This window comes from Hyperoodon ampullatus (genome assembly GCF_949752795.1).
Source record: "Hyperoodon ampullatus genome assembly, chromosome: 3".
NCBI lineage: Eukaryota > Metazoa > Chordata > Mammalia > Artiodactyla > Ziphiidae > Hyperoodon > Hyperoodon ampullatus.
In genome coordinates this window covers 120,489,334-120,515,708 of record NC_136916.1, presented here as the reverse complement: position 1 = coordinate 120,515,708, position 26,375 = coordinate 120,489,334, and positions in this window count along the sequence as shown.

Below are 26,375 nucleotides of genomic sequence, written 5' to 3'. Positions count from 1 at the left end.
GCACCTACCATCCACTCACCTGGGCTGCTTCACACCCCAACCAGATATTCAGTAGAGAGGAAGTTAACCCTGAAATTCCATCATATCCTCCATCATTTGAGTATCAAGGACAAAAGATGAAAAGGGAGTGGGGTAGTAAAACAGGTCGTTCAATTTTACTAGCTTGGTTCGTAGAAGAGTGGGAATAGTCAGAGAGTTGCAATTAACAGAAACTTAATAAGGCTTTGAAATTCAAATCTAATACAAACTAAAAAAAAATTTTTAAGATATAGGTAAAGAATTACTCTACCAATTAGTAAGTACATTACTTCAGCATTGCTTCTGAGTGTGGGAACCACAAACCCTACCCTACAAGACAGAAGGTCTTGTACTCAATAGGCCATTGAGAAACATTTGCTATTAATGCTTATGATGATATATATGTATGAATAATTTATGGTACACCTTAACACATATATTGGTATTTGAGTATTTTAAATGTATCAACTCTGATCTTCACAACAACCCTGAAAAATATAGGTAGCATTATTCTCTTTCTATAAGGAAACTGCATATATGAGAGGCTAAATTTCTTGACCAAAATGACAGAGATTAAAAGTGGCAAAGTCAAGTTTCAAATCAAGGTCTATATTGAAGATACAATATGTTCAAAACATAATATCCTGGAATAAGCAACAGTAATAACGCTTCTCTAAGCACCTAAGTTCCTACCAGTGAATAAAATGCTCTGTTTTCTGAATTTCTCCTCAGAACACTTGCTGAGTTAAATAATAAATACACCAGACACAGAGAACCATATTCCATTTCATTGGTGATGAAAATTATTTATTCCAGCAATTCTGAATATAGTCCTTATAGTTAATTTGAACATGGCACTGGTTTACAGTGCTAACTCATTAGAACTCAGAACAGTGTTCTGATGGCCTACCTCTTTCCTTTCCCAACCCAGGTCAATATTACCATTGATCATATTCTCAACAAAGAATCAAGATAACAAATTCCAAAATATAAACTGCTTTTTATCATTTATTATAACAGTCCCATCATATACCCATTCACAGAGTTATTCTCAAATTTGTAGATTAATGTCATTAAATTCTTTGAATTGTTAATCAGTTACAGCAGATTCTAAGTAAAGGGTGAACCACATTTCATTACTATACTGACTATAAAAATCTTAATTTCCCAATAAGTGCCCAGTATATAATTTCATTTTAGTTCTAGAAAATAGTAATCTGTGATGGAACATACATGCAAGCCATAAATGCTACCACAATTACCTACTGATAAGATTTTTCCAAGAAAAATAAAAAGTAATGCTCTCTAAGTATCATTTTTTAGTGCTTCTTATTGTATCACTGAATTTTATTAATGCAAAGAATATTAGAAATATTTTATCCAAGTTTCTCATTTTTAAAAAAATAAACAGGCTCAACGTGTGTAAGAATATAATGATAAAGCTTCAGCTTTATGCATAAAAGATGACAATAGGGCTTCCCTGGTGGCGCAGTGGTTGAGAGTCCGCCTGCCGATGCAGGGGACACGGGTTCGTGCCCCGGTCTGGGAAGATCCCACATGCCGCGGAGCGGCTGGGCCCGTGAGCCATGGCCACTGAGCCTGTGCTCCGGAGCCTGTGCTCCGCAAGGGGAGAGGCCACAACAGTGAGAGGCCCGCCTACCGCAAAAAAAAAAAAAAAAAAAAAAAAAAAAAAAAAAAAAAAGATGACAATAAGATTAGATTTTGTAAGAAGGAAATCTTCCTAAGTTTTAATTGTACTACTACTACTTCTTGCTTGATGCCTCTCATATTAAAAGCAGGGTTGCATCAGTTCTTTCTCAGAAAATAATGGAACTCAATTAAAACTGAAAAATTATCCAAGGTCTTAAAATACATATGTGTGTGTCACATATTTCAGATATGTACTATGAAGTTTAAAGTTTGTGATGTAAAGAAGGGGGTTGATTTTATTTTATTTTAACAACTTTATTGGCATATAATTGCTTTCCAATGTTGTTTTAGTTTCTGCTGTATAACAAAGTGAATCAGTTATATGTATACATATATCCCCATATGCCCTCCCTCTTGCATCTCCCTCCTAGACTCCCTATCCCACCACTCTATGTGGTCACAAAGCACTGACCTAATCTCCCTGTGCAATGCAGCTGCTACCCACTAGCTATCTATTTTACATTTGGTAGTGTATATACATGTCAATGCTACTCTCACTTGGTCCAAGCTTACCCTTCCCCCTCCCAGTGTCCTCAAGTGCACTCTCTACATCTGTATCTTAATTCCTGTCGTGACCCTAGGTTTGTCAGAAACTTTTTTGTTTGTTTGTTAGATTCCATATATATGTGTTAGCATACGATATTTGTTTTTCTCTTTCTGACTTACTTCACTCTGGTATGACAGACTCTAGGTCCATTCACCTCACTACAAATAACTCAATTTCGTTTATTTTTATGGCTGAATAATATTCCATTGTATACAGGTGCCACATCATCTATATCCATTCATCTGTCAATGGACACTTACGTTGTTTCCATGTCCTGGCTATTGTAAATAGTGCTGCAATGAACATTGTGGTACATGACTCTTTTTGAATTATGGTTTTCTCAGGGTATATGCACAGTAGTGGGATTGCTGGGTCGTATGGTAGTCCTATTTTTAGTTTTTTAAGGACCCTCCATACTGTTCTCCACAGTGGCTGTATCAATTTACATTCCCACCAACAGTGCAAGAAGGTCTCCTTTTCTCCACACCCTCTCCAGCATTTATGGTTTGTAGATTTTTTGATGATGGCCATTCTGACCAGTGTGAGGTGATACCTCATTGTAGTTTTGATTTCCATTTCTCTAATGAATAGTGATGTGGAGCATCTTTTCATGTGTTTGTTGGCTATCTGTATATTTTCTGTGAAGAAACGTCTATGTAGGTCTTCTGACCATTTTTGGATCGGTTGCTTTTTTCTTTTTTTTTTTTTGATATTGAGCTGCATGAGTTGCTTGTATGTTTTGGAGATAAATCCCTTGCCAGTTGCTTCACTGGCAAATATTTTCTCCTATTCTGAGGATTGGCTTCTCGTCTTGTTTATGGCTTCCTTTACTGGGCAAGTGCTTTGAAGTTTCATTAGGTCCCATTTGTTTATTTTTGCTTTTCTTTCCATTTATCTAGGAGGTGGGTCAAAAAGGCTCTTGCGGGCTTCCCTGGTGGCACAGTGGTTGAGAGTCCCCTTGCCGATGCAGGGGACACATGTTCATGCCCTGGTCTGGGAAGATCCCACATGCTATGGAGCGGCTGGGCCCGTGAGCCATGGCCGCTGAGCCTGCGCGTCCGGAGCCTGTGCTCCGCAATGGGAGAGGCCACAACAGTGAGAGGCCCGCATACCACACACACAAAAAAAGGATCTTGCTGTGACTTATGTCAAAGAGTGTTCTGCCTATGTTTTCCTCTAAGAGTTTTATAGTGTCTGGCCTTACATTTAGGTCTTTAATCCATTTTGAGTTTATTTTTTGTGTATGGTGTTAGGGAGTGTTCTATTTTCATTCTTTTACATGTCACTGTCCAGTTTTCCCAGCACCACTTACTGAAGAGTCTGTCTTTTCTACACTGTATATTCTTGACTCCTTTATCAAAGATTAGGTGACCATATGCGTGTGAGTTTTTCTCTGGGCTTTCTATCCTGTTCCATTGATCTAGATTTCTGTTTTTGTGCCAGTATCATATTGTCTTGATTACTGTACCTTTGTAATATACTCTGAAATCACAGAGCCTGACTCCTATAGCTCCGTTTTTCTTTCTCAAGATTGCTTTGGCTCTTCGGGGTCTTTTGTGCTTCCATACAAATTGTGAAGTTTTTTGTTCTAGCTCTGTGAAAAATGCCATTCGTAATTTGATAGGGATTGCACTGAATCTGCAGATTGCTTTGGGTAGAATAGTCATTTTCACAATGTTGACTCTTCCAATCCAAGAACATGGTATAACTCTCCATATGTTTGTATCATCTTTAATTTCTTTCATTAGTATCTTAGCATTTTCTGAATACAGGTCTTTTTTCTCCTTAGGTAGGTTTATTCCTAGGTATTTTATTCTTTTTGTTGCAGTGGTAAATGGGAGTGTTTCCTTAATTTCTCTTTCAGATTTTTCATCATTGGTGTGTAGGAATGCAAGAGATTTCTGTGCATTAATTTTGTAGCTGGCTACTTTACCAAATTCATTGATTAGCTCTAGTAGTTTTCTGGTAACAACTTTAGGATTCTCTATGTATAGTATCATGTCATCTGCAAACACTAACAGCTTTACTTCTTTTCTGATTTGGATTCCTTTCATTTCCTTTTCTTCTATGATTGCTATGGCTAAAACTTCCAAAACTATGTTGAATAATAGTGGTGAGAGTGGACAACCTTGTCTTGTTCCTGATCTTAGTGGAAATGGTTTCAGTTTTTCACCATTGAGAATGATGTTTGCTGTGGGTTTGTCATATATGGCCTTTATTATGTTGAGGTAAGTTCCCTCCATGCCTACTTTCTGGAGGGTTTTTATCATAAATGGGTGTTGAATTTTGTTGAAAGCTTTTTCTGCATCTATTGAGATGATCATACGGTTTTTATCCTTCAATTTGTTAATATGGTGTATCACATTGATTGATTTGCATATATTGAAGAATCCTTGTATTCCTGGGATAAACCGCACTTGATCATGGTGTATGGTCCTTTTAATGTGCTGTTGGATTCTGTTCACTAGTATTTTGTTGAGGATTTTTTTTTTTTTTTTTTTTTTGCGGTAGGCGGGCCTCTCACCGCTGCGGCCTCTCCCCCTGCGGAGCACAGGCTCCGGAGCACAGGCTCAGTGGCCATGGCTCACGGGCCCAGCCGCTCCGCGGCATGTGGGATCCTCCCAGACCGGGGCACGAACCCGTGTCCCCTGCATCGGCAGGCGGACTCTCAACCACTGCGCCACCAGGGAAGCCCTTTGTTGAGGATTTTTGCATCTATGTTCATCAATGATATTGGTCTGTAGTTTTCTTTTTTGGTGACAGCTTTGTCTTGTTTTGATATCAGGGTGATGGTGGCCTTGTAGAATGAGTTTGGGAGTGCTCCTCCCTCTGCTATATTTTGGAAAAGTTTGAGATGGGTAGGTGTTAGCTCTTCTCTAAATGTTTGGTAGAATTCGCCTGTGAAGCCCTCTCATCCTGGGCTTTTGTTTGTTGGAAGATTTTTAATCACAGTTTCAATATCAGTGCTTGTGTTTGGTCTTTTTATATTTTCTGTTTCTTCCTGGTTCAGTCTCAGAAGGTTGTGCTTTTCTAATAATTTGTCTATTTCTTCCAGGTTGTCCATTTTATTGGCATATAGTTGCTTGCAGTAATCTCTCATGTTCCTTTGTTTTTCTGCAGCGTCAATGGTTACTTCTCCTTTTTCATTTCTAATTCTGTTGATCTGAGTCTTCTCCTTTTTTTTCTTGATGAGACTTACTAATGGTTTATCAATTTTGTTTATCTTCTCAAAGAACCAGCTTATAGTTTTATTGATCTTTACTGTCATTTCCTCCATTTCTTTTTCATTTATTTCTTACCTGATCTTTATGATTTCTTTCCTTCTGCTAACTTTGGTTTTTGTTTGTTCTTCTTTCTCTAATTGCTTTAGGTGTAAAGTTAGGTTGGTTATTTGATATTTTTCCTGTTTCCTGACCTCTGATTGTATTGCTATAAACTTCCCTCTTAGAACTGCTTTTGCTGCATCCTATAGGTTTTGGGTCATTGTGTTTTCAATATCATCTGTTTCTAGGTTTTTTTTTACTTCCTCTTTGATTTCTTCAGTGAACTCTTGGTTATTTAGTAGCGTATTGTTTAGCCTTCATGTGTTTGTATTTTTTAGTTTTTTCCAGTAATTGATATCTAGTCTCAAAGCATTGTGGTTGGAGAAGATACTTGATATGATTTCAAGTTTCTTAAATTTACCAAGCCTTCTTTTGTGACCCAAGATATGATCTATCCTGGAGAATGTTCCATAAGCACTTGAGAAGAAAGTGTATTCTGTTGTTTTCAGATGGAATATCCTGTAAATATCAATTAAGTCTGTATTGTTTAATTTGTCATTTAAAGTTTGTGTGTCCTTACTTATTTTCATTTTGGATGATCTGTCCATTGGTAAAAGTGGAGTGTTAAAGTCTCCTACTTTTACTGTGTTACTGTGGATTTCCTCTTTTATGCCTGTTAGCATTTGCCTTATGTATTGAGGTGCTCCAATGTTGGATGCATAAATATTTACAATTGTTATATCTTCTTGGATTGATCCTTTGATCATTATGTAGTGTCCTTCTTTGTCTCTTGTAATAGTCTTTATTTTAAAGTCTACTTTTTCTGATATGAGAATTGCTACTCCAGCTTACTTTTGATTTCCGTTTGCATGGAATATCTTTTTCCAACCCCTCACATTCAGTATGTATGTGTCCCTAGGTCTGAAGTGGGTCTCTTGTAGACCGCATATATACAAGTCTTGTTTTTGTATCCATTCAGCCAGTCTATGTCTTTTGGTTGGAACATTTAATCCATTTACATTTAAGGTAATCATCGATATGTATGTTCCTATTACCATTTTCTTAATCGTTTTGGGTTTGTTATTGTAGGTCTTTTCCTTCTCTTGTGTTTCCTGTCTAGAAAAGTTCCTTAGCATTTGTTGTAAAGCTGGTTTGGTGGTGCTGAATTCTCTCAACTTTTGCTTGTCTATTGAGGTTTTAATTTCTCCGTCGAATCTGAATGAGATCCTTGCTGGATAGAGTAATCTTAGTTGTAGGTTTTTCCCTTTCATCACTTTAATATATCCTGCCACTCCCTTCTGGCTTGCAAAGTTTCTGATGAAAGATCAGCTGTTAACCTTATGGGGATTTCCTTGTATGTTATTTGTTGCTTTTCCCTTTCTGCTTTTAATGTTTTTTCTTTGTATTTAATTTTTGTTAGTTTGATTAATATGTGTCTTGGTGTGTTTTTCCTAGGGTTTATCCTGTATGGGACTCTCTGTTCTTCCTGGATTTGGGTGCCTGTTTCCTTTCCCGTGTCAGGGAATTTTTCAGCTATAATCTCTTCAAATATTTTCCCAGATCCTTTCTTTTTCACTTCTTCTTCTGGCACCCCTATAATTTGAATGTTGGTGCATTTAATGTTGTGCCAGAGGTCTCTGAGACTGTCCTCAATTCTTTTCATTCTTTTTTCTTTATTCTGCTCTGTGGTAGTTATTTCCACTATTTTATCTTCCAGGTCACTTATCCATTCTTCTGCCTCAAATATTCTGCTATTGATTCCTTCTAGAGAATTTTTAATTTCATTTATTGTGTTGCTCATCATTGTTTGTTTGCTCTTTAGTTCTTCTAGGTCCTTGTTAAATGTTTGTTTCTTGTATTTTCTCCATTCTATTTCCAAGATTTTGGATCATCTTTACTATCATTACTCTGAATTCTTTTTCAGGTAGACTGCCTATTTCCTCTTCATTTATTTGGTCTGGTGGGTTTTTACCTTGCTCCTTCATCTGCTACATATTTCTCTGTCTTCTCATTTTGTTTAACTTACTGTGTTTGTGGTCTCCTTTTCACAGGTTGCAGGTTCATAGTTCCCGTTGTTTTTGGTGTCTGCCCCCAGTGGGTGAGGTTGGTTCAGTGGCTTGTGTAGGCCTTCTGCTGAAGGGGACTGGTGCCTGTGTTCTGATGTGTGGGGCTGGATCTGGTCGTTCTGGTGGGCAGAGTCACATCCGGTGGTGTGTTTTGGGGTGTCTGTGAACTTAGTATGATTTTAGGCAGCCTCTTTGCTAATGGCTGGGGTTGTGTTCCTTTCTTGCTAGTTGTTTGGCATGGGGCGTCTAGCACTGGAGCTTGCTGGCCGTTGGGTGGAGCTGGGTCTTAACATTTAGATGGAGATCTTTGGGAGGGCTCTCACCGATTGATATTACATGAGGCCAGGAGGTCTCTGGTGGTCCAATGTTCTGAACTTGGCTCTCAGGACTCAGAGTCTCAGGCCAGACACCAGGCAGGAGCATCAAGACCCTGTCAGCCACACTGCTCTGGGTATTTAGGCAAAGTCACCAGAAATCAGCTCCAAAAAACGGGGGTTGATTTTAGAAATACACAGAAGGTAGAATCAACAAGATCTAGTAACTGATTACACAGGGGAGATGCGAAATTGAGGTTTGTACATCCTAGACAATAGCTTGAAGAGGAAAAACTGTAATAGGAAACTAGAGTTGAATTGATGAAGGAGAGAATATGGGATGGGGAAAATATTCGTATTTTAGAAGTTGATGTGGAATATTTTCCCTGGATATTTTCTGAATGCAACTGGCTGGATGTGTTGACATGGTAAAAATTCTCTTAAATCATCATCACAGACAGGATTTAATGACACGTGCTTGAGTACTTACATAAAGAGAACAAACGATATGATTGGTCATTTAAAATAAGATCAGGACAAGCTTATCTTGGAGATGGATAACATCTCATTTTAATAGGAATCCATTCTGAATCAGATGATAATTATAAAATGAATTATTTTATCCATTTATAATATTGAATTAATAAACCTACACATATAAAATGTATTAAGTATCTTTTCTATAAATTATATATATAAGATTTACAGTCATAACCTTAATAAATATAAAATTCAAAACAGAAATTTAGCATAGGTTTACTTGTTTAACCTATTAGAGTTCTCAAGTGAGAGGGAAAATGTCATTAACTAGGAACAAAACCACCAATAACAAGGTTAAGAGAAATGGAAAAGCAACAGTGACATCTGCTGTCTATTTTTATAGTTTCCTGAGAATTATCCTTGCACTTCAAATCTTTTCCTTCAATTTTCCTCTATATTTATCAGTGTCATGTCTATAACATAAGAAATGCTTTGCTGACTAGGCACATTCTGTCTACTTCATTGACTTGTTCCCATAAAATAATCTGAAGCAAACTGATTTTAAATATATGATCTGTATCATGGATCTTTAAATAAACACACCTTTAAACACTCTGATCAGAGATTTCACTAAAATTTAGAATGTATAATAATATTATCCCCAAACTATTGAGAAGTTAATAGTCTTACTGCTGCTATTCTTTACATTCCATCAGTAATGTTTCTATGAAAAATAAATAAAATGACTTTACCTCTAATTTCTATGATATTATTGGGTTGGCCCAAAAGTTCATTCGGGTTTGTCTGTAACAACTTATGAAAACCTGAACGAACTTTTTGACCAATCCAATATATGAAGCACAATGCAGTTACTATGACATAACAGCATTTAGATTCCGCCACAGAAGAACAGAAATGCACAGCTTTAGGACTGGAAAAACCTCAGGTTGCTTTCACCACAACTAGGACCAATCTTACAAACAGGAGGGGTAGGCAGAAGTGAAAACATCTCTTCCAAATATGCAATATCCCAGCATCCTGCCTCACGATTGCTAAAATACCACAATCATAGAGTCACTTCCTTGGTTAATGAATTTGTCATGAAGTTCTTACCTATTCCACAATATTCATTTTCATCTTAGAAGAATAAGACATTGGGTCATTAGTGATCAGTAGCTCCCCAGGGGGAGTTAATCAAATTGATTTTCTGTTTGAAGCCAACTAATGAAGGTTTTAGTTGGAGGAGAAAGGAGGATGGTTTTGTTGTTGGAACACTGGCCCAAGAAGGCAGGCAAGTTATGGGGAAAACTGAGAATCAGAGTGTAGGGACACTAAGAACTTGGTCAAGGGTAGAAAGGAAGGAAAATTTCACAGAAGAGATAGGTAGAATAACACACAGACAGACATGAACTGCATTACAATTTTGTTCAATTCCCAAAATGCCCATAAAACAATCTTTACATGAATATTGAGTAAGTAGTAACAAAGACCTGTGAAACAATAAAAAATAAAGCACCAAGAAGATTCCTTAACTCTTAAACCAGTGAGGCAAGACCAAAAAACAACAGGAAAGGATGTGTCCCAAGTACATTTGTCTTATTTGGGAAGAGAGGCACTTGTTTTTCTTATTTGGTATAAGAAGGAAGGGATGTTATTCAGTCTAAGATGTGACAAGTGACATCCTTCCCCTGACAGCACTCACCACAAAACACAGTCTGTGGAAGCTGATCTCACAGTTCCATATAAGACAAAACAATGCATATATAAAAGTTATTGGTTTAATAAAAGAAAATTCATTTTTAAGGTGACAGTATAAAAAAATTCTCTATTGGGAAGAAGCAGTTTTCATTCTAGGGAAAAGAGAAATTCAAAAGTTCATATGGGAGAAAGAGATCATTTGTTTTGTTTATTTATTTATTTATTTTTTGTGTGTGGCTGAGCTGGGTCCTCATTGCAGCCCATGGGCTTCTCTCTAGTTGCAGTGTGCAGGCTTCTCTAGTTGTAGTGTGCAGGCTCCAGAGCACATGGGCTCAGTAGTTGCAGCACGTGGGTTTCTCTCTACTTGCGGTGCATGGGCTTAATTGCCCTGAGGCACGTGGGATCTTAGTTCCCCGACCAGGGATGGAACCCGCATCCACTGCATTGGAAGGCAGACTCTCAACCATTGGACCACCAGGGAAGTCCCTGCTTTGTTTATTCTTGCTTGAACAGACACATCCTAAACTGATCATCAGTGAAGAATAGGATAAACATTCAGGAGCAAATATGTCTATTCTCTTAATCCTGATATTTGAAGAAACTTTATAAAGAACCTTTATATAAAATAAATCTCAGATATTCAATAAAGGCAGTATAGTTCAGGAGTCTAAGGTCATGATGAATACCCCAAGCTAATGAAGTAATGTTTTTCAATGAAATCATTATTTGATCATTTAACCTCTAAAAACAGCATCATCAAGCAGATGATGAAAATTGTCATTGGAGAGTACACTGGATATACAAAGATGAGTAAGTCATGGACTCTTCCCCATAGAGTTTTCAACAAATAGGATATAAACATATGCAAAAGAAAAAAAATTATTCTTGCCTGTGATTTTCTGGTCTTGCATCACTGGTTTAAGGAATCTTCTTGGTTCTTTGTTTTTCATTGGTCCATTCTTTGTCACTATTTACTCAATGTCCATGTAGAACTTGTTTCATGGGCATTTTGGGTACAGGGTAGGCACCAAGTCAGTTTTCTATAGGGAAATAAGGAAAGGCTCTATTCAGAAGGAAAGTGGGATGCACCTTTGAAAATCAGAAGGCATTCAAAATGTGGGCACAAAGGAGACTGGCATCTTATGCAGAGAAAGAGGTGAGAGGAAGAGATATAAAACAACATGGCATATTAAGAAAACCCAGCTCAGTATGGCTATGCATGGGACATGAGGAAGGGAGGGGTGAGAGATGGGGCTGAGGGGGAGGCAGGACTCAGATCCTGAAACTGTCGGTGTGACATGGTTCAATTAAGCTCAATATCCACTTTATACCTACTTTTTGTTTTGTTTTGTTTTTTTGGGTATGAGACTGGAGAAACATTTTCAATCATGTTTACTCTTAAGTAAAAGGTTGCAGATTTCCCCCACTGATTTGGAAAAGAGGACAATAAGTAAAAAAAAAAAAAAAAAAAACAACCCAGAATCTTCAAGGGGGAGGCAGTTCAAAAATGGCATCATAGGAAGATCCTGAACTCATCTCCCCCATGGACACAACCAAACCTACAGCTACATATGGAACAATTCCTTCTAAAAAAGACCTGAAAACTAGCTGAATGTCTGTCCCATAACAAAGGATAAAAGGGAGACATCCAGATGGGTAGGAGAGGCAGAGACATGGTGTTGCCAAAAACCCTACCCTTGGTGTGGTGACCCATGATCAGGAGGGATCTCACAAATAAAAAGATTCTCCCTGAAGAGCAAGGGGTTTGTGGCCCACATCAGTTCCCCAACGTTTGGAACCTGCACCAGAGAGACTAGCCCCAGAAATGTTGGGCTTTGAAAACCACTGGGGCGTACATCCAGGAGACCCAAAGGGCTGTAGGGAACTGAGATTCTGCTCTTAAAGGGCTAGCACACAGACTCATTCATCCTGGGACCCAGCACAAAAGCAGCAGTTTGAAAACCACCTAGACTGGGGTCCCCAACCCCTAGGCCATGGACCACTAATGTTCTGTGGCCTGATAGGAGCCAGGCTGCACAGCAGGAGGTGAGCGGTGGGCAAGCGGGCGAAGCTTCATCTGTATTTACAGCCACTCCCCTTCACTCACATCACCGCCTGAGCTCTGCCTCCTGTCAGATCAGTGGCGGCATTAAATTCTCATAGGAGTGCGAACCCTACGGTGAACTGTGCATGCGAAGGATCTAGGTTGAGCGGTCCATATGAGAATCTAATGCCTGATGATCTGAGGTGGAGCTGAGGCAATGATGCTAGCACTGGGGAGCGGCTGCAAATACAGATTATCATTAGCAGATAAGTTTGCACAGAGACCATAATAAATCAATTGCTTGCAGACTCATATCAAAACCCAATCAGTGAGTGGCAAGTGACAATTAAGCTGCATCTTACAGACTAGACTGGACATAAGCAACACAATTCGGGTGTCACTGTCTCCCATCAGCCCCAGAGAGGACCATCTAGTTGCAGGAAAACAAGCTCAGGGCTCCCACTGACTCTGCATTGTGCTGAGTTGTATAATTATTTCATTATGTATTACAATGTAAAAATAATAGAAATAAAGTGCACAATAAACGTAATGCGCTTGAATCATCCTGAAACCATCCCCTGTCCCGCCCCCAGTCTGTGGAAAAATTGTCTTCCACGAAACCAGTCCCTGGTGCCAAAATGGTTGGGGACCGCTGACCTAGACCACATGTGAAGGAAATTCATTTGCTAATGTTAAAGCAGCTGCTGGACGGACAGGTACCTGTTAGGACTCTTTTGGAAATGGAGGTGCTGTTAGGCACCATTTTTGTGCTCTTCCTCTACCTTGCCAGTGCCAACAGGTACACGAAGTCACGTTATTCTCCCACTGCCCTGCTGAAGCCCACAAGCATGCCCTGCCCATGTGCTAACCCCCCCATCTGAAACCAGTGTGGGCTCCCAGCCCAGCATTCTCCAGCTGCCCTGCTAAAACCAGCAAGGGTTCCCTGCACACACATTCTCCTGCTGCCTAGATAAAGCTGGCAGGTGCATGTAGCCCACACAGGGGACACCCTTTGAGCACCTGGCTCTAGTGGCCAGGAGGGCTTGCATTTCTGTACCCCATGGGACTGAACATTCAGAGAAACAGTACTTGGCAGGCTATCATCCCCAGGGCACTGCACAGACAGCAAACGAAAACACATCCCGGTCTTCCTGAGAAAAAGGCCTATTTACTTGTCTTGGAGCTTCAGTCTAAGGGGTTTGCCACACACCTAGAGGCTGCAGAGATGCTCTCAGGGAATGCAGACCAAGGGACATCATCTTAATTCTCTCCTTTGGCCTTGCTAGAGCTCACCAGTACCTTCCAGAAAGGAGCTTATACACTCATCTGTAGCCCTGCTTTTGTTGCCAACAAGACACCTCCAGACCTGGACTGAAGGTCACTAGGTTTTATATTTGCAGTCCCACAGGACTGTATATATTTGCATACTTTAAAAGCAGCTTCCTGAGGGTCTGGTTTCCAATCAGCCTGAAACTAGGTGGTGACTGAGATCCCTCCCTTTGGAACACTGACAGGTCTTGGCACACCCTCAACAACTGGGACATAACTACAATAAATCAGCCTTCTTAGACAATCACAATATTTGATAGACAACAAAGAGCTAGCACAAGGTTGAACAATAAGGTGCATCTTCTATATAAGGCCACTTCAACAAGACTAGGAGAAGTAGCTATTTTGCCTAGTATATAGAAATAAACACAGAGAGTCAAGAAAAATAAGAAAACAGAGGAATATGTTCCAACAAAAGAACAAATTAAAACCCCAGAAAAAACTTTAATGAAACAAAGATAAATAATTTGCCTGATAAAGAGTTCAAAGTAATGGTCATAAAGATGCTAACAAAACTTGGGAGAAGAATGGAGGAACACAGTGAGAACTTCAACAAAGAGATAGAAAAAAGATTTTTAAAGAACCAATCCGAACTGAAGAATATAATAACTGAAATGGAAAATACATTAGAATGAATCAACAGCAGGTTAGAGGATGCAGAAGAATGGATCAGTGATTTGAAAGACAGGGCAGTGGAACTCACCCAAACAGAGTAGCAAAAAGAAAAACAAAATTAAGTAAAGATAGCTTAAGGGACATTTGGGACAACATCAAGTGGATTAACATTCACATTTTAGGTGTCCCAGAAGGAGAAGAGAGAGAGAAAGGAGCAGAAAATTTATTTGAATAAATAATAGCTGAAAATTTCCCTAACCTGGAGAAGGAAACAGATACCCAGAGCCAGGAGCCCAGAGAGTTCCAGAGAAGATGAGCCCAAAGATCCACCCCAAGACACATTATAATTAAAATGCCAAAAGTTAAAGATAAAGAAAGAATCTTAAAAGCAGTAAGAGAATAACAATTTGTTGTATACAAGGGAACCCTCATTAGACTATCAGCAGATTTTTCAGTAGAAACTCTGCAGGCCAGAAGGGAGTGCATGATATAGTCACAGTGCTGAAAGGAAAAAACTTCCAACCCAAAATACTCTACCAGAAAAGTTGTCACTCAGAATTAAAGGACAGATAAAGAGTTTTCCAGACAAGCAAAACTGAATTCATCACCACTAAACTGGTCTTATAAGAAAAGATAAAGGAATTTCTTTAAGCTGAAACAAAGGGCACTAATTAGCAACAACAAAAAAAAATATGAAAGTAAAAATCTCACTAACAAAGGCAAGTGTATAGTAAAGGTAGTGAATTAATCACTTATAAAGCTAGGATAAAAGTTAAAAGACAAAAGTAGTAAAAAAATAACTACAGCCACAAAAAATAACTATAATTAGTTATGGGATACACAAAATAAAAAGATGTAAAATGTGACATAAAAACATAAAACATGAAAGGGAGGTAAAAATGCAGACTTTTAGAATGCATTTACACTTAACTTGCTATCAACATAAAGTAGACTGTTATATATACAGGCTATTATGTGAACTTCATGGTAACTAGACAGCAAAAACCTATAGTAGTTACACAGAAAATAATGAGAAAGAAATCTAAGCATAACACTAAAGTCGTCAAACATCAAGGGTAAGGAGTAAGAGAAGAAAGGAACAGAGAGAAACTACAAAACACTCAGAACACAATTAATAAAATGGCAATTAAGTACCTACACATCAATTTAAAGTAAATGGGATAAATTCTCCAATCAAAAAAATACAGATTGACTGAATAAATGAAAAAAGAAGGCCTATCTACATTCTGCCTGCAAGAGAATAACTTCAGATGTAAGGACTCACACAGACTGAAAGTGAAGGGTTGGAAAAAGACGTTTCATGCAAATGGAACCCAAAATAAGCTGGGGTAGCTATACTTATATAAGACAAAGTATACTTTAAAATAAAGACTGTAATAAAAGACAAAGATGGGCATTACATAAAGACAAAGGGGTCAATGCAACAAGAATACATAACATGTGTAAATACTTGTGCACCTAACATAGGAGTGCTTGAATATATAAAGCAAGTATTAACCTAAAGGAAGAAATTGACAGCAGCACAACAATAGTAGGGGAATTTAGTACCCCACTTACATCAATGGGTAGATCATTCAGACAGAAAATCCATAAGGAAACATCTGCCTTAAAAAACAGATTAGCTCATGTGGACTTAATAGATACACACAGAATATTCCATCCACCTTCTCAAGTGTGCATGGAATATTCTCCAGGGTAGATCATATGTAAGGTCATGAAACAAGTCTCAATAAATTGAAAAAGACTGAAATCATATCAAGCATTTTTTTCCAACCACAATGGTATGAAACTGGAAATCAATTACAGGAAGAAAACTGCACATTTTTCAAATATGTGGAGATTAAACAACATGCTACTAAACAACCAAGTGGATCAACAAAAAAATCAAAGGAGAAATCAAAAACACCTTGAGACAAAAGAAAAATGGAAATATAATATGCCAAAATCTATGGGATGCAGCAAAAGCAGTTCTAGGAGAAAAGCTCAGAGTGATGCAGGCCTACCTAAAGAAACAAGAAAAATCTCACATAAACAATCGAACTTTACACCTAAAGGAACTAGCAATTGAAGCTTACAGTAAGTAGAAGGAAGGAAAATAGAAGATCACAGTGGATATAAATAAAAGAGACTAAAAAGACAATAGAAAAGTTCAATGAAACTAATAGCTGGTTCATTGAAAATATATATAAAATTGACAAAGCTTTAGCTAGACTCACTAAGAAAATAAGAGAGGGGGGTCAAAAAACAAAATCAGAAATTGATTAAAGACTTGAACATAAGACCTGAAACCATAAATCTCCTAGAAGAAAACCTAGGCACTAAGCTCCTTGACATCAGTCTTGCCAATGTTTTTTTGCATCTGAATCCAAAAGCAAAGGTAACAAAAGCAAAAATAAATAAGTGGGACTACATCAAACTAAAAAGCTTCTGCACAGCAAAGGAAATCAGCAACAAAATGAAAAGGCAACCTGCTGAATGCGAGAAAATATTCACAAATCATCTCTCTGATAAATGGGTAATATCCAAAATATATAAAGAACTCATACAACTCAATAACAAAAACAAACAATCTGATTTTAAAAATGGGCAGAGGAACTGAATAGCCATTTTTCCAAAGAAGACAGACAGATGGCCAGCAGACACATGAAAATAAGTTCAACGTCACTAATCATCAGGGAAATGCAAATCAAACCACATGAGATATCATCTCACACCTGGCTATTATCAAAAAGACAACAAATAACATGCGTTGGCGAGGATGTGGAGAAAAGGGAACACTCATGTACTGTTGTTGGGGATGTCAACTGGTGCAGTCACTATGGAAAACAGTATGGAGGTTCCACAAAAAGTTTAAAATAGAACTACTGTATGATGCAGCAGTTCCACTTCTGGGTACATATCTGAAGAAAATAAAAATATAAATGGGAAAAGATATAAGCACCCTTATGTTCATTGCAGCATTATTTGCAGTAGCCAAGATATGGAAACAACCTAAGTGTCCATCAATGGATGAATAAATAAAGATGTGGTGTATATATATCCAATGGAATACACTCAGCAATAAAAAAGAATGAAATTTGCCATTTGAGGGGCTTCCCTGGTGGCACAGTGGATAAGAATCTGCCTGCCAATGCAGGGGACACAGGTTCAATCCCTGGTCTGGGAAGATCCCACATGCCATGGGGCAACTAAGCCCGTGTGCCACAACTACTGAGCCTGTGCTCTAGAGCCCGTGAGCCACAACTACTGAAGCCCGTGTGCCTACAGCCTGTGCTCCACAACAAGAGAAGCCACCACAATGGGAAGCCTGCACACCGCAACAAAGAGTAGCCCCTGCTCAACACAACTAGAGAAAAGTCCGTGTGCAGCAACAAAGATCTAACATAGACAAAAAAAAAAAAAAGAAAAGAAAAGAAAGAAATTTTCCATTTGAGACAATGTGGATAGACCTTAAGGGTATCATGTTAAGGGAAATGAGTCAGACAGCAAAAGACAAATACTGCATGATTTCATTTATATATGAAATTTAAAAAACAAAACAAACAAAGCAAAACAAAACAAAACTCATAAATGCGGAGAGTAGATTGGTGGTTGCCAGAGGGGAGAAGTTGGGGGCGGAGAGAAATGGTGAAGGGGGTCAAGAAGTAAAACTTCTTGTCATAAAACAAATAAGTTATGGGGGTGTAATATACAGAATGGTGACTATTATTAATAATATTGTATTGCATATTTGAAAATTGCTAAGAAAATAAATCTTACAAGTTCTTATCACAAGAAAAAATCTTGTAACTTTGTATGGTGACAGATGATAACTAGACTTACTGTGGTGATCATTTCACAATGCATATAAATATCAAATCAGTATGTTATAAACCTGAAACTATGTATTATATGTTAATTATCCCTTAATTTTATTGTATTATTTTTTTAATAAATTTATTTTATTTATTTTTATCTTTGGCTGTGTTGTGTCTTCGTTGCGGTGCATGGGCTTCTCATTGCAGTGGCTTCTCTTGTCGTGCAGCATGGGCTCTAGGCGCACAGGCTTCAGTAGTTGTGGCACACCGGCTCAGTAGTTGTGGCTCACAGGCTGTAGAGTGCAGGCTCAGTAGTTGTGGCACATGGGCTTAGTTGCTCAGCGGCATGTGGGATCTTCCCGGACCAGGGCTCGAACTCATGTCCCCTGCATTGGCAGGCAGATTCCTAACCACTGCGCCACCAGGGAAGCTCCTATCCCTTAATTTTAAAGAATAAATAAAATTTTAAAGTTTTTTAAAATTTTTAAAAAATAAGTCTTTATAAATTATTCCAAAAAATGTAATAGAAAAATAAATGAGAACATGAAAATGAGGACAATGTCCTAATAAATGATAAAGATTTATCATTTTAAATGCCTTCTTTGCATATTTAGTGCCTCAGAAGTTTTTATCACTAAGTTACAGACTTAAGAACAATTGGAAAAATAAACCACCCAGAGATACCAGTTGTCTTCATTAAACATTCTTTCTGGGCACACAGCTAGAAATTTTCCATTCATTCAGCATTTGTTCATGGGTAAAATAATCTTAGACCTTTCCCAAGGGCATACGTGCCAGGACTTAATGGGTCTGGACAGATATCTGGTTAGGGCTATGAGAGCCACCTGAACTCCAGAAAGCTTTTTCGTTCCAGCAAGGAAATCTTATGGGTGTTTTTTTTTTTTTTTTCACAACTGCATCTGCAACAGGTAGGTGGCTTCTGAAATGAGAATTTAAGTGATCTTTGCAAGGAAAGCCCACACCTGGAGTCATGACAAATAAGGACAAAGAAGGTAAGACACTGACCCAAGTCAGTGATTGCTATGATTGAGTTATCTTTTAGGAGCAATATGTCTTACAAACTTTATAATTCTACTTGGAATATCAAAACTTGGATCAATAAAGAGAGCACACTAAGTACGAAGGAGATAGCGTGAGGAAACTTGGACTCATAGCTAGGTCCTTAGTATTCATTAGTGTCTTTCACTTCTATAAGTATACATATATGATTCTTTATAATGTAATTAAAAGGAGATAACAGAAGGAAAGTATATTAGAAACACTTAGTTGAATATCTCTTCTACACTTTACTCTTGCACAGACAAACAAATATTTCTTTTAGGACATAAAAACCTCTCCTATACAATAACATGTAAGACTTCATACAGAAAACTCCTCAGTTTCCTTCATTTGCTTTTCCTATTTCATTCTTTCATAAACAAATCCATTTCTAACAAGTTCGCAGGTGATGTCAATAGTGCTGGTTCATGGAACGTACTTGGAATATCAAGCCTTTCAAGCATAATGTGCATAACTCACCTGTCTAAGAAAGACTTTCCTAAGTCCTGTACAGAAGGGATCCGCCCAGGAGACTCATTTGTTCCTAGCCTGTGACTCCCCTATGGATAACTCACATTGGTTCTCTGGCTTTCTTTGGTAAATATGCATCCTCCATCTTAACTTCCTCATCAAATTCTATGCAATTTTGAGCAGAGCAATTAAATCTACATTCAGTGATAAGAGGCAGTGATAATAATGGCAAAATGAAGAATCTACAGTTAGACAGCTATAGGTCCAAATCGTACTCCTGCCTACCTAGCCAAGTGACCTTGGGAAAGTAGTTTAACCAGTCTAAACCTTAAATTTCCTCATCTGTAAAACAGAGATGCCAATAATAAGTACTTCAAAAGTTTATTCTGAAGTTTACATAAAATAATCCATGTAGCATCACCTGGTGAGCACTCAACAAATGCTAGTTATTAATATTATCACAATACCACAGTATCTACATCTCTATTGATGATAGCATTTGAGACTTGAAACTCACAAGTTGATTTAGCCTAGCAGAATACGTTACTCTCACAACCACCAGCAATGCAGCCTCTAAGTATATTAATCAATTTTTTTCTTACAAATACTAAGTGAAGATGAACACCTGAAATCTTCGCATGTATATTCCAGCATATGGAGTATTTATAACCTTGTATTTATCATTGTAGCTTTCAAATATGCAATACAATATTAGTAACCTGCCACCTGAAACTCTATTAATTAGGGCTTTTACTTGCAAACAATAGAACTGAATGAGCTAGTTTTAGCATAAACAGATCTATAGAAGAATATTAGCTAACTCACAGAATCCCTGAAAAGGCCAAAGAACAAGGCTTGGAGGCTCACGGAGTCAGTGAGCCAAGAACAACACAGTGTGAAGAAAAGCATAGCTACACTGCGTGTCTGTCCTAAGAAACTCTATTGACATCCTCACTCACAAGCTAGTACGCTTGGTTCTGAATGCCCGAAGTCCTCACAGCCACGCTGACAAATTCATCACCTTCACAACCATGCTTGTAGAAGGTCCAGTCTCCCTGCATATAAAAAACATCTCACATGACTTGGCTTTATATCCCAATCTTGTACATGTGCTTTACAGTGACAGTGGAGCCTGGGAATGTAATCCATTGCTTTCCAGACAAAGACTATCTAGAGGAGGGTTGGGATGGTTGCTGAGTGAGACAACCTATAGTATTTGCTACAACCTTATGAGTATTGGTAGGTGGCAGAGGCTGCTATGCACTATAGAAAAGAAAATGTAAAATAATCACCTTCTTAGTGGCCCTCACAGCTGGAAAATGGGCCCATGACCTAAGTTCCATCAGTCTTAGATGTATCCATTCTAGTTTTAATTGTGAACAAGTGATACAAAAGAGAGGAGAATGTGAGCAATTTACTCTTACAATGACAAGAGATAGAGCATGATAATATGGCTATTGCAGCAGTGCTAGTGGCCCCAATCCAAAGTCCACTATTACTGCTGTCTGTGTTGCAAAGTACATCACTCAGTCTCAGCAGCAGTGGTATCCTTAGAGGACATGATTTGGAGCACTGCTCCTAGCTCTATATCCCTGGAGATTCTGTGTAATTAAATGTCCTAAAAACTAGTTCATTTTCTGCTTACATTATATAGAGTTGCTTTAAGAACTCTAACAAATAAATTTGTACCAGTTATAGCTGCAGCCAATAGTCCCTCAAAAAATGATATCTGGCCTGGTTGAAAATAAAAACAATAAAAATCCAGCCAGTATTAAGAGATGGGAATGTGCAAGCCCATGGGACAAATTATCAAATTATCACCTTAAAGAAGTCCTCATTGAACAAGGAGCACATAACCCATTGCCACAGAAGTATATGAGAGATGTGAGGAATTCAAGAACTATGGGGCATGGAGGTTGCTTCTAACAGTGCTACACTGCTTAAGAGAAAAGAATGACAAGCTGAAATCACAAATTCTTGTCTAGAGGCATGAAGTGAAATCCCAAATTTCTCTGACTCCTAAAAGAATCTCTTATCGCTTTCAGCCTCAGGGCTGAGATAACTGAAAATCAAACTGAAACTTTGATCCTGCAAGTTTCTAAATTATAATGTCAGCTGAATTCACAACCTACTGAGATCACTTATATGAAAGTAAAAGCACTGATCAGAATAGAACAAAACTGAGATATGGAATGGGGGAAATGGATGAATTTGGATGTCATAAATTTCCCAAACTCACCAAATCCCAGGACAAGCCCTTGCTGGGAAAGTCAGTCTCATTCACCTTGTCAGGTAAGGCACAGGAGAAATAAATTATCTATGGAAATGGAGGGGGGCTGTCACAAAAATCAAGTTCTTTAGGTAGCACAGATAGCAGAGCGATGGCAGTTTCCAGAGTCCACTGCTATGTATGCCAACGGTGCAAGCTGTAGTTCTTAGCAGCAGTGGCAGCAATGTCCCCACTGAGCTAGTTCTGCAGCATAATTTGGACTGTTGTTCCCATCTGCATAGTCCCAAGACTGGTTCTCTAGCTCAGTGTCCTTTGAATAAATAATTTTCTTCTTAAATCAGCCAAAATTGGTTTCAATTGCTTACGATTGAGAACTATTATACTTAAATTTTAAAATAATGGCTTATTTTACCCTTGACCCTGCCCCCCCCACCAAAAAAATGGCGTCAAGATGTAAAACATTTCAACTCTGTTTGAGGCTTTGGAACAATAAGTCCATAACTGGTCTAAATTTTTCTTATAATAAGAACTCATGCTTAGAGTGACAGGCTCCCTGCCTGGAAAATTTAATAAGAGATTCATGGCTGTTTGCTACTTACAGAGAAAGTGTATTCCCTTACACCTTTATCCATCCTTGTCTCTTTTATATGCAGTATTATTATTTACAGTTTTCCAGTGGATTATCAAAAAAAAAGGCAAAAGCAAGCTACTCCCTACGTAGCAGCAGTCATCTAATTTATCAAATCATAACCTACAAATTCCAACATGAGCAATTGCCTGGTCAATCTAACACCATGACAAACTAAATGCCTGATAAACAGTCACAATCCCTTAGAAAATTTATGGCAAAGACTTTCAAAACCTCCAGCAAAGGGCATTATTGGTGTGATAGTGAAAACCATAGATCAAGCACAAGCCTATACACTGTTGATAAGGCTATTTAAGTACTTAAAAATTGGACAATTAATATATACATTTGGGAGTTTTTTTAGCTGTAAAGAAAGTCATTTTGCTGCATGAGACCCATAATAAGTCACTAGTCTCATGGTTACTCAATTGGGCTATTTATGCACCTTTTCAGATTTGCTCCAGCCCACCATCTCCTGGGCCTTGGATGCTTATTCAAGGAGAACCCAGCCATCCCAGCTGCCCCCTGTCTCCTCATCTCCTAACACCACTTCAGGCAAGCTTCAGCATGGCTTTCATCAGAGATATCACAGCAGTGGCCACAGTGGCTCCTCCCACCACTTCTAGGTTCAGATGAAGCCAGGCTGGGTCCTTGTCATTCAAGTGTCAAAACATTCATTCATTTCCTCTCCCTTTCTCTCTCTCTCCTCTCTCTTTATTATCATCATAACACTTGCCACTAATCGATTATTCTTGTTCATGTGAGCTCCATGACACCAGGAATTTTATCATCTCTCTCGTTCAACACTGTATCCCAGTACCTAGAATAGTGCTCAGGATGCAATAGGAGTTCTACTAAGTTTCTGTGAATAAATGAAGATTGAAATTTTCCTACTGGGTTTAGTTACAAAGAGATGATGAGTGACCTTTCCTATTTCAACAGAGTTCTGACAGAGAAGCCTAATTGGAGAGGATGGGAAATGAGAAAATCAATGAGAAAATCAATACAGAGGGTGTAGTTCTTCAGAGAAGTGTAATTGTGGATGGGGGATTGCTGGTAGGGTGAGGTAGACATAGGAAGGCTTTTTAAAGATAAGCAGATGAGGATATTTAAATGCTAATGGGAGGGGAAGAACTCTGGATTCACTGCTGTTATTCTTATCTCATCCATTCATTCACTCATTCTCTTGGGTTTAGGAAACCCAAGATGATAATAAAATGACTAGCATACACTTTTCAGGAAAAGCACATGCTGTGGGAAATAGTTTCAGTAACCAACATATTTGTGTGACAGCACCATTTATGAATGCAGTGAAGTGAAAAAACAAGCTGAACTTTTTGTCATTAACCTTCAGTAGGATAGCAGTTTTCCAGACAAATTCAGTCTTTTCTGACTCTGAAAGAACAACTTTATGTTGAAAGGACTCTATGTTCAAGGAAGAGACTTTTAGTATTAAACCTTAGGACTGAGAAGACTACAATGGCTAATGTGATGAATAAAAAGAAATAATAATTGTTTCCTCATAAAATACCTGCTTTAGGTAGCAGGTTTAAAAAGTTAAAGGTGAAAGCCTTTCAATGTTGATTATTTTCAAATCTCTAATCAACTCCATAAAATATCATTTTTAAGTGGTCAGCTTTTGCCCTTTTATTCTTTCAAAGGATAAAATTTTCATAGTATAACACAGTCATCTTAGGTGAGCTCAATACATGATTATCCCAGAGGAAATAGTAGAAATAAGTGATATAATAGTAAAAGCACTTTAGTCCTATCTTTAAATTTATGATTCTGTTTATAAAAGTAATACATATTAGAAGGCAAACTAAGAATATGCCCCAATTCCTATTCCTGCCCAAAATATACTTAGAATTAATTTTTTAATATTTTATTTTTAAAAAAGAAAAAATCCATATGAACTCTAGAGAATAAGAACAAAGGCCCTCAGCATATTCTAAGTAACAAAGAAACCCTAAAAAACAGAAGGCAGATGGAGTTGGAAATATGAAGGAAAGCATAGTCCAAGCACAGAAAAGGCAGAAACTATAAGGAGATGGAGAGATGCCAGGAGTACTCCAGGTGCTGAAGTGGCAAAAACTGGTGGGAGGAGAGGGCCTGGGAAACTGCTCAGATCATTGTTAGGAGAACCACATTTAGTGCATCCAGGTGGGTCAGCAACTCTGGGGTAAATTGTTAGGATTATCACAAATCTTTCCCTTCCCGCATTCACACCCTTGCAGTGTGATGTTGCAGCTCCTCCCATCAAGAAGTGGAATCTATTTCCCCACACTCTGAATCTGAGTTGACCATTTGACTTGCTTCAGTCAATGGACATTAGCAAATATGATACAAGAAAATGTGATTGAAAATCTTGTTTTCTTATACTTAGAACCCTGAGACAACCATTGAACAAGCCCCAGCTGGCCTTCTAAAGGATGAGCCCTCATGGAGTAGACTCAAGGTGTTCAGCCAACTGCCAGACATGTGAGTGAGACCATTTGAGACCAGTTCTGAAAACTACCTACCAATTGACAGCAGAATAGTAAAGCCACAGAACCACTTGCTGGTCACAGAAGTGTGAACAAGATCAGAGAGAAAAGCAGAGCAGCCTAGACCAGATGCACCACCCATCAGACCCACAAAACTGTCAGCTAAATAACTGTGCTCTTGTATTAAGCCACTAAGTTCTGAAGAGGTTTTTTTGTTGATGTTACAACCACAGATAATTGACACAACCTCCCCTTCTACTACTGGTCCAATCAATCCATAACAAAGTCAGCTGTCTCTGGGAAGAGTGGTTAGTATGAATGCATACCTTGCCAAGGAAAGTCAAGGTTTCTGGTGGCTGGCACCATCTAGGAGACATAAGAAATATCCAGAAACAGAATACTGGCTACTGGCTCACCCTTCCCCACAATAACTGAACCAAGCTGTGGTAAACAGAAACAACATTCACTGGCTGATCACAGGGACTCTCAAATACAAAGATGAACACACAACCAAAAATCACCAAAATATTTAAGGAAAACAACACAATAAAAGAGAAGAATTAAACAGAAGAAATGAGAACACATGAACTAAGTAAGAATAAATATTAGAGGAAACAGGGCTTCCCTGGTGGCGCAGTGCTTGAGAGTCCACCTGCCGATGCAGGGGACACAGGTTCGTGCCCCAGTCCAGGAAGATCCCACATGCCGCGGAGCGGCTAGGCCTATGAGCCATGGCTGCTGAGCCTGTGCGTCCGGAGCCTGTGCTCCGAACGGGAGAGGCCACAACAGTGAGAGGCCCACGTACCGCAAAAAAAAAAAAGAAAAAAAAAGAAAAAATATTAGAGGAAACAAAGTAAATTTAAAATAAATTTAATTAATAACCTTAATGAAATAAGAAAGGACAAACTATGATGAAACAAGAGTCAGGCTATAAAAAAGAATCAGTTAGAGATCTTGCATATGAAAAATGCAATTGTCAAAATAAAAACTCAATATATGGGCTAGGAAAAAAAAGAATGAACACAGCTAAAAATTAAAGATACCCACACTATATGACAAACAGAACAAAAAGATGAAATATATTAAAACATTTTTTAATTAGCTAGTACTAGTATATCAATGTTAAATTTTCCTGATTTTAATTCATTATAATATGGTTATAAAAGAGAACACCCTTGTGCTCTTAGGAATTACACACTAAAGTGTTTAGGGGTAATAGGAAACTAACTCTGTGACTTTCAAATGGTTCTAGAAAAAAAATTATATACATACAAAGAGAAAGAATGATAAAGCAAATGGGGCAAGCGGTTAACAGCTTCTAAATCTGGTAGGAGGCTATGTAGTAGTACTTTGTACTTTTCCTGCATTGTTCCAGTAAGTTTGAAATTATTTCCAAATAAATGGTATAAAAATTGTAAACTAGGGCTTCCCTGGTGGCATAGTGGTTGAGAGTCTGCCTGCCGATGCAGGGGACACGGGTTCGTGCCCCAGTCCGGGAGGATCCCACATGCCACAGAGCGGCTGGGCCCATGACCCATGGCCGCTGAGCCTGCGCGTCCGGAGCCTGTGCTCTGTAATGGGAGAGGCCACAACAGTGAG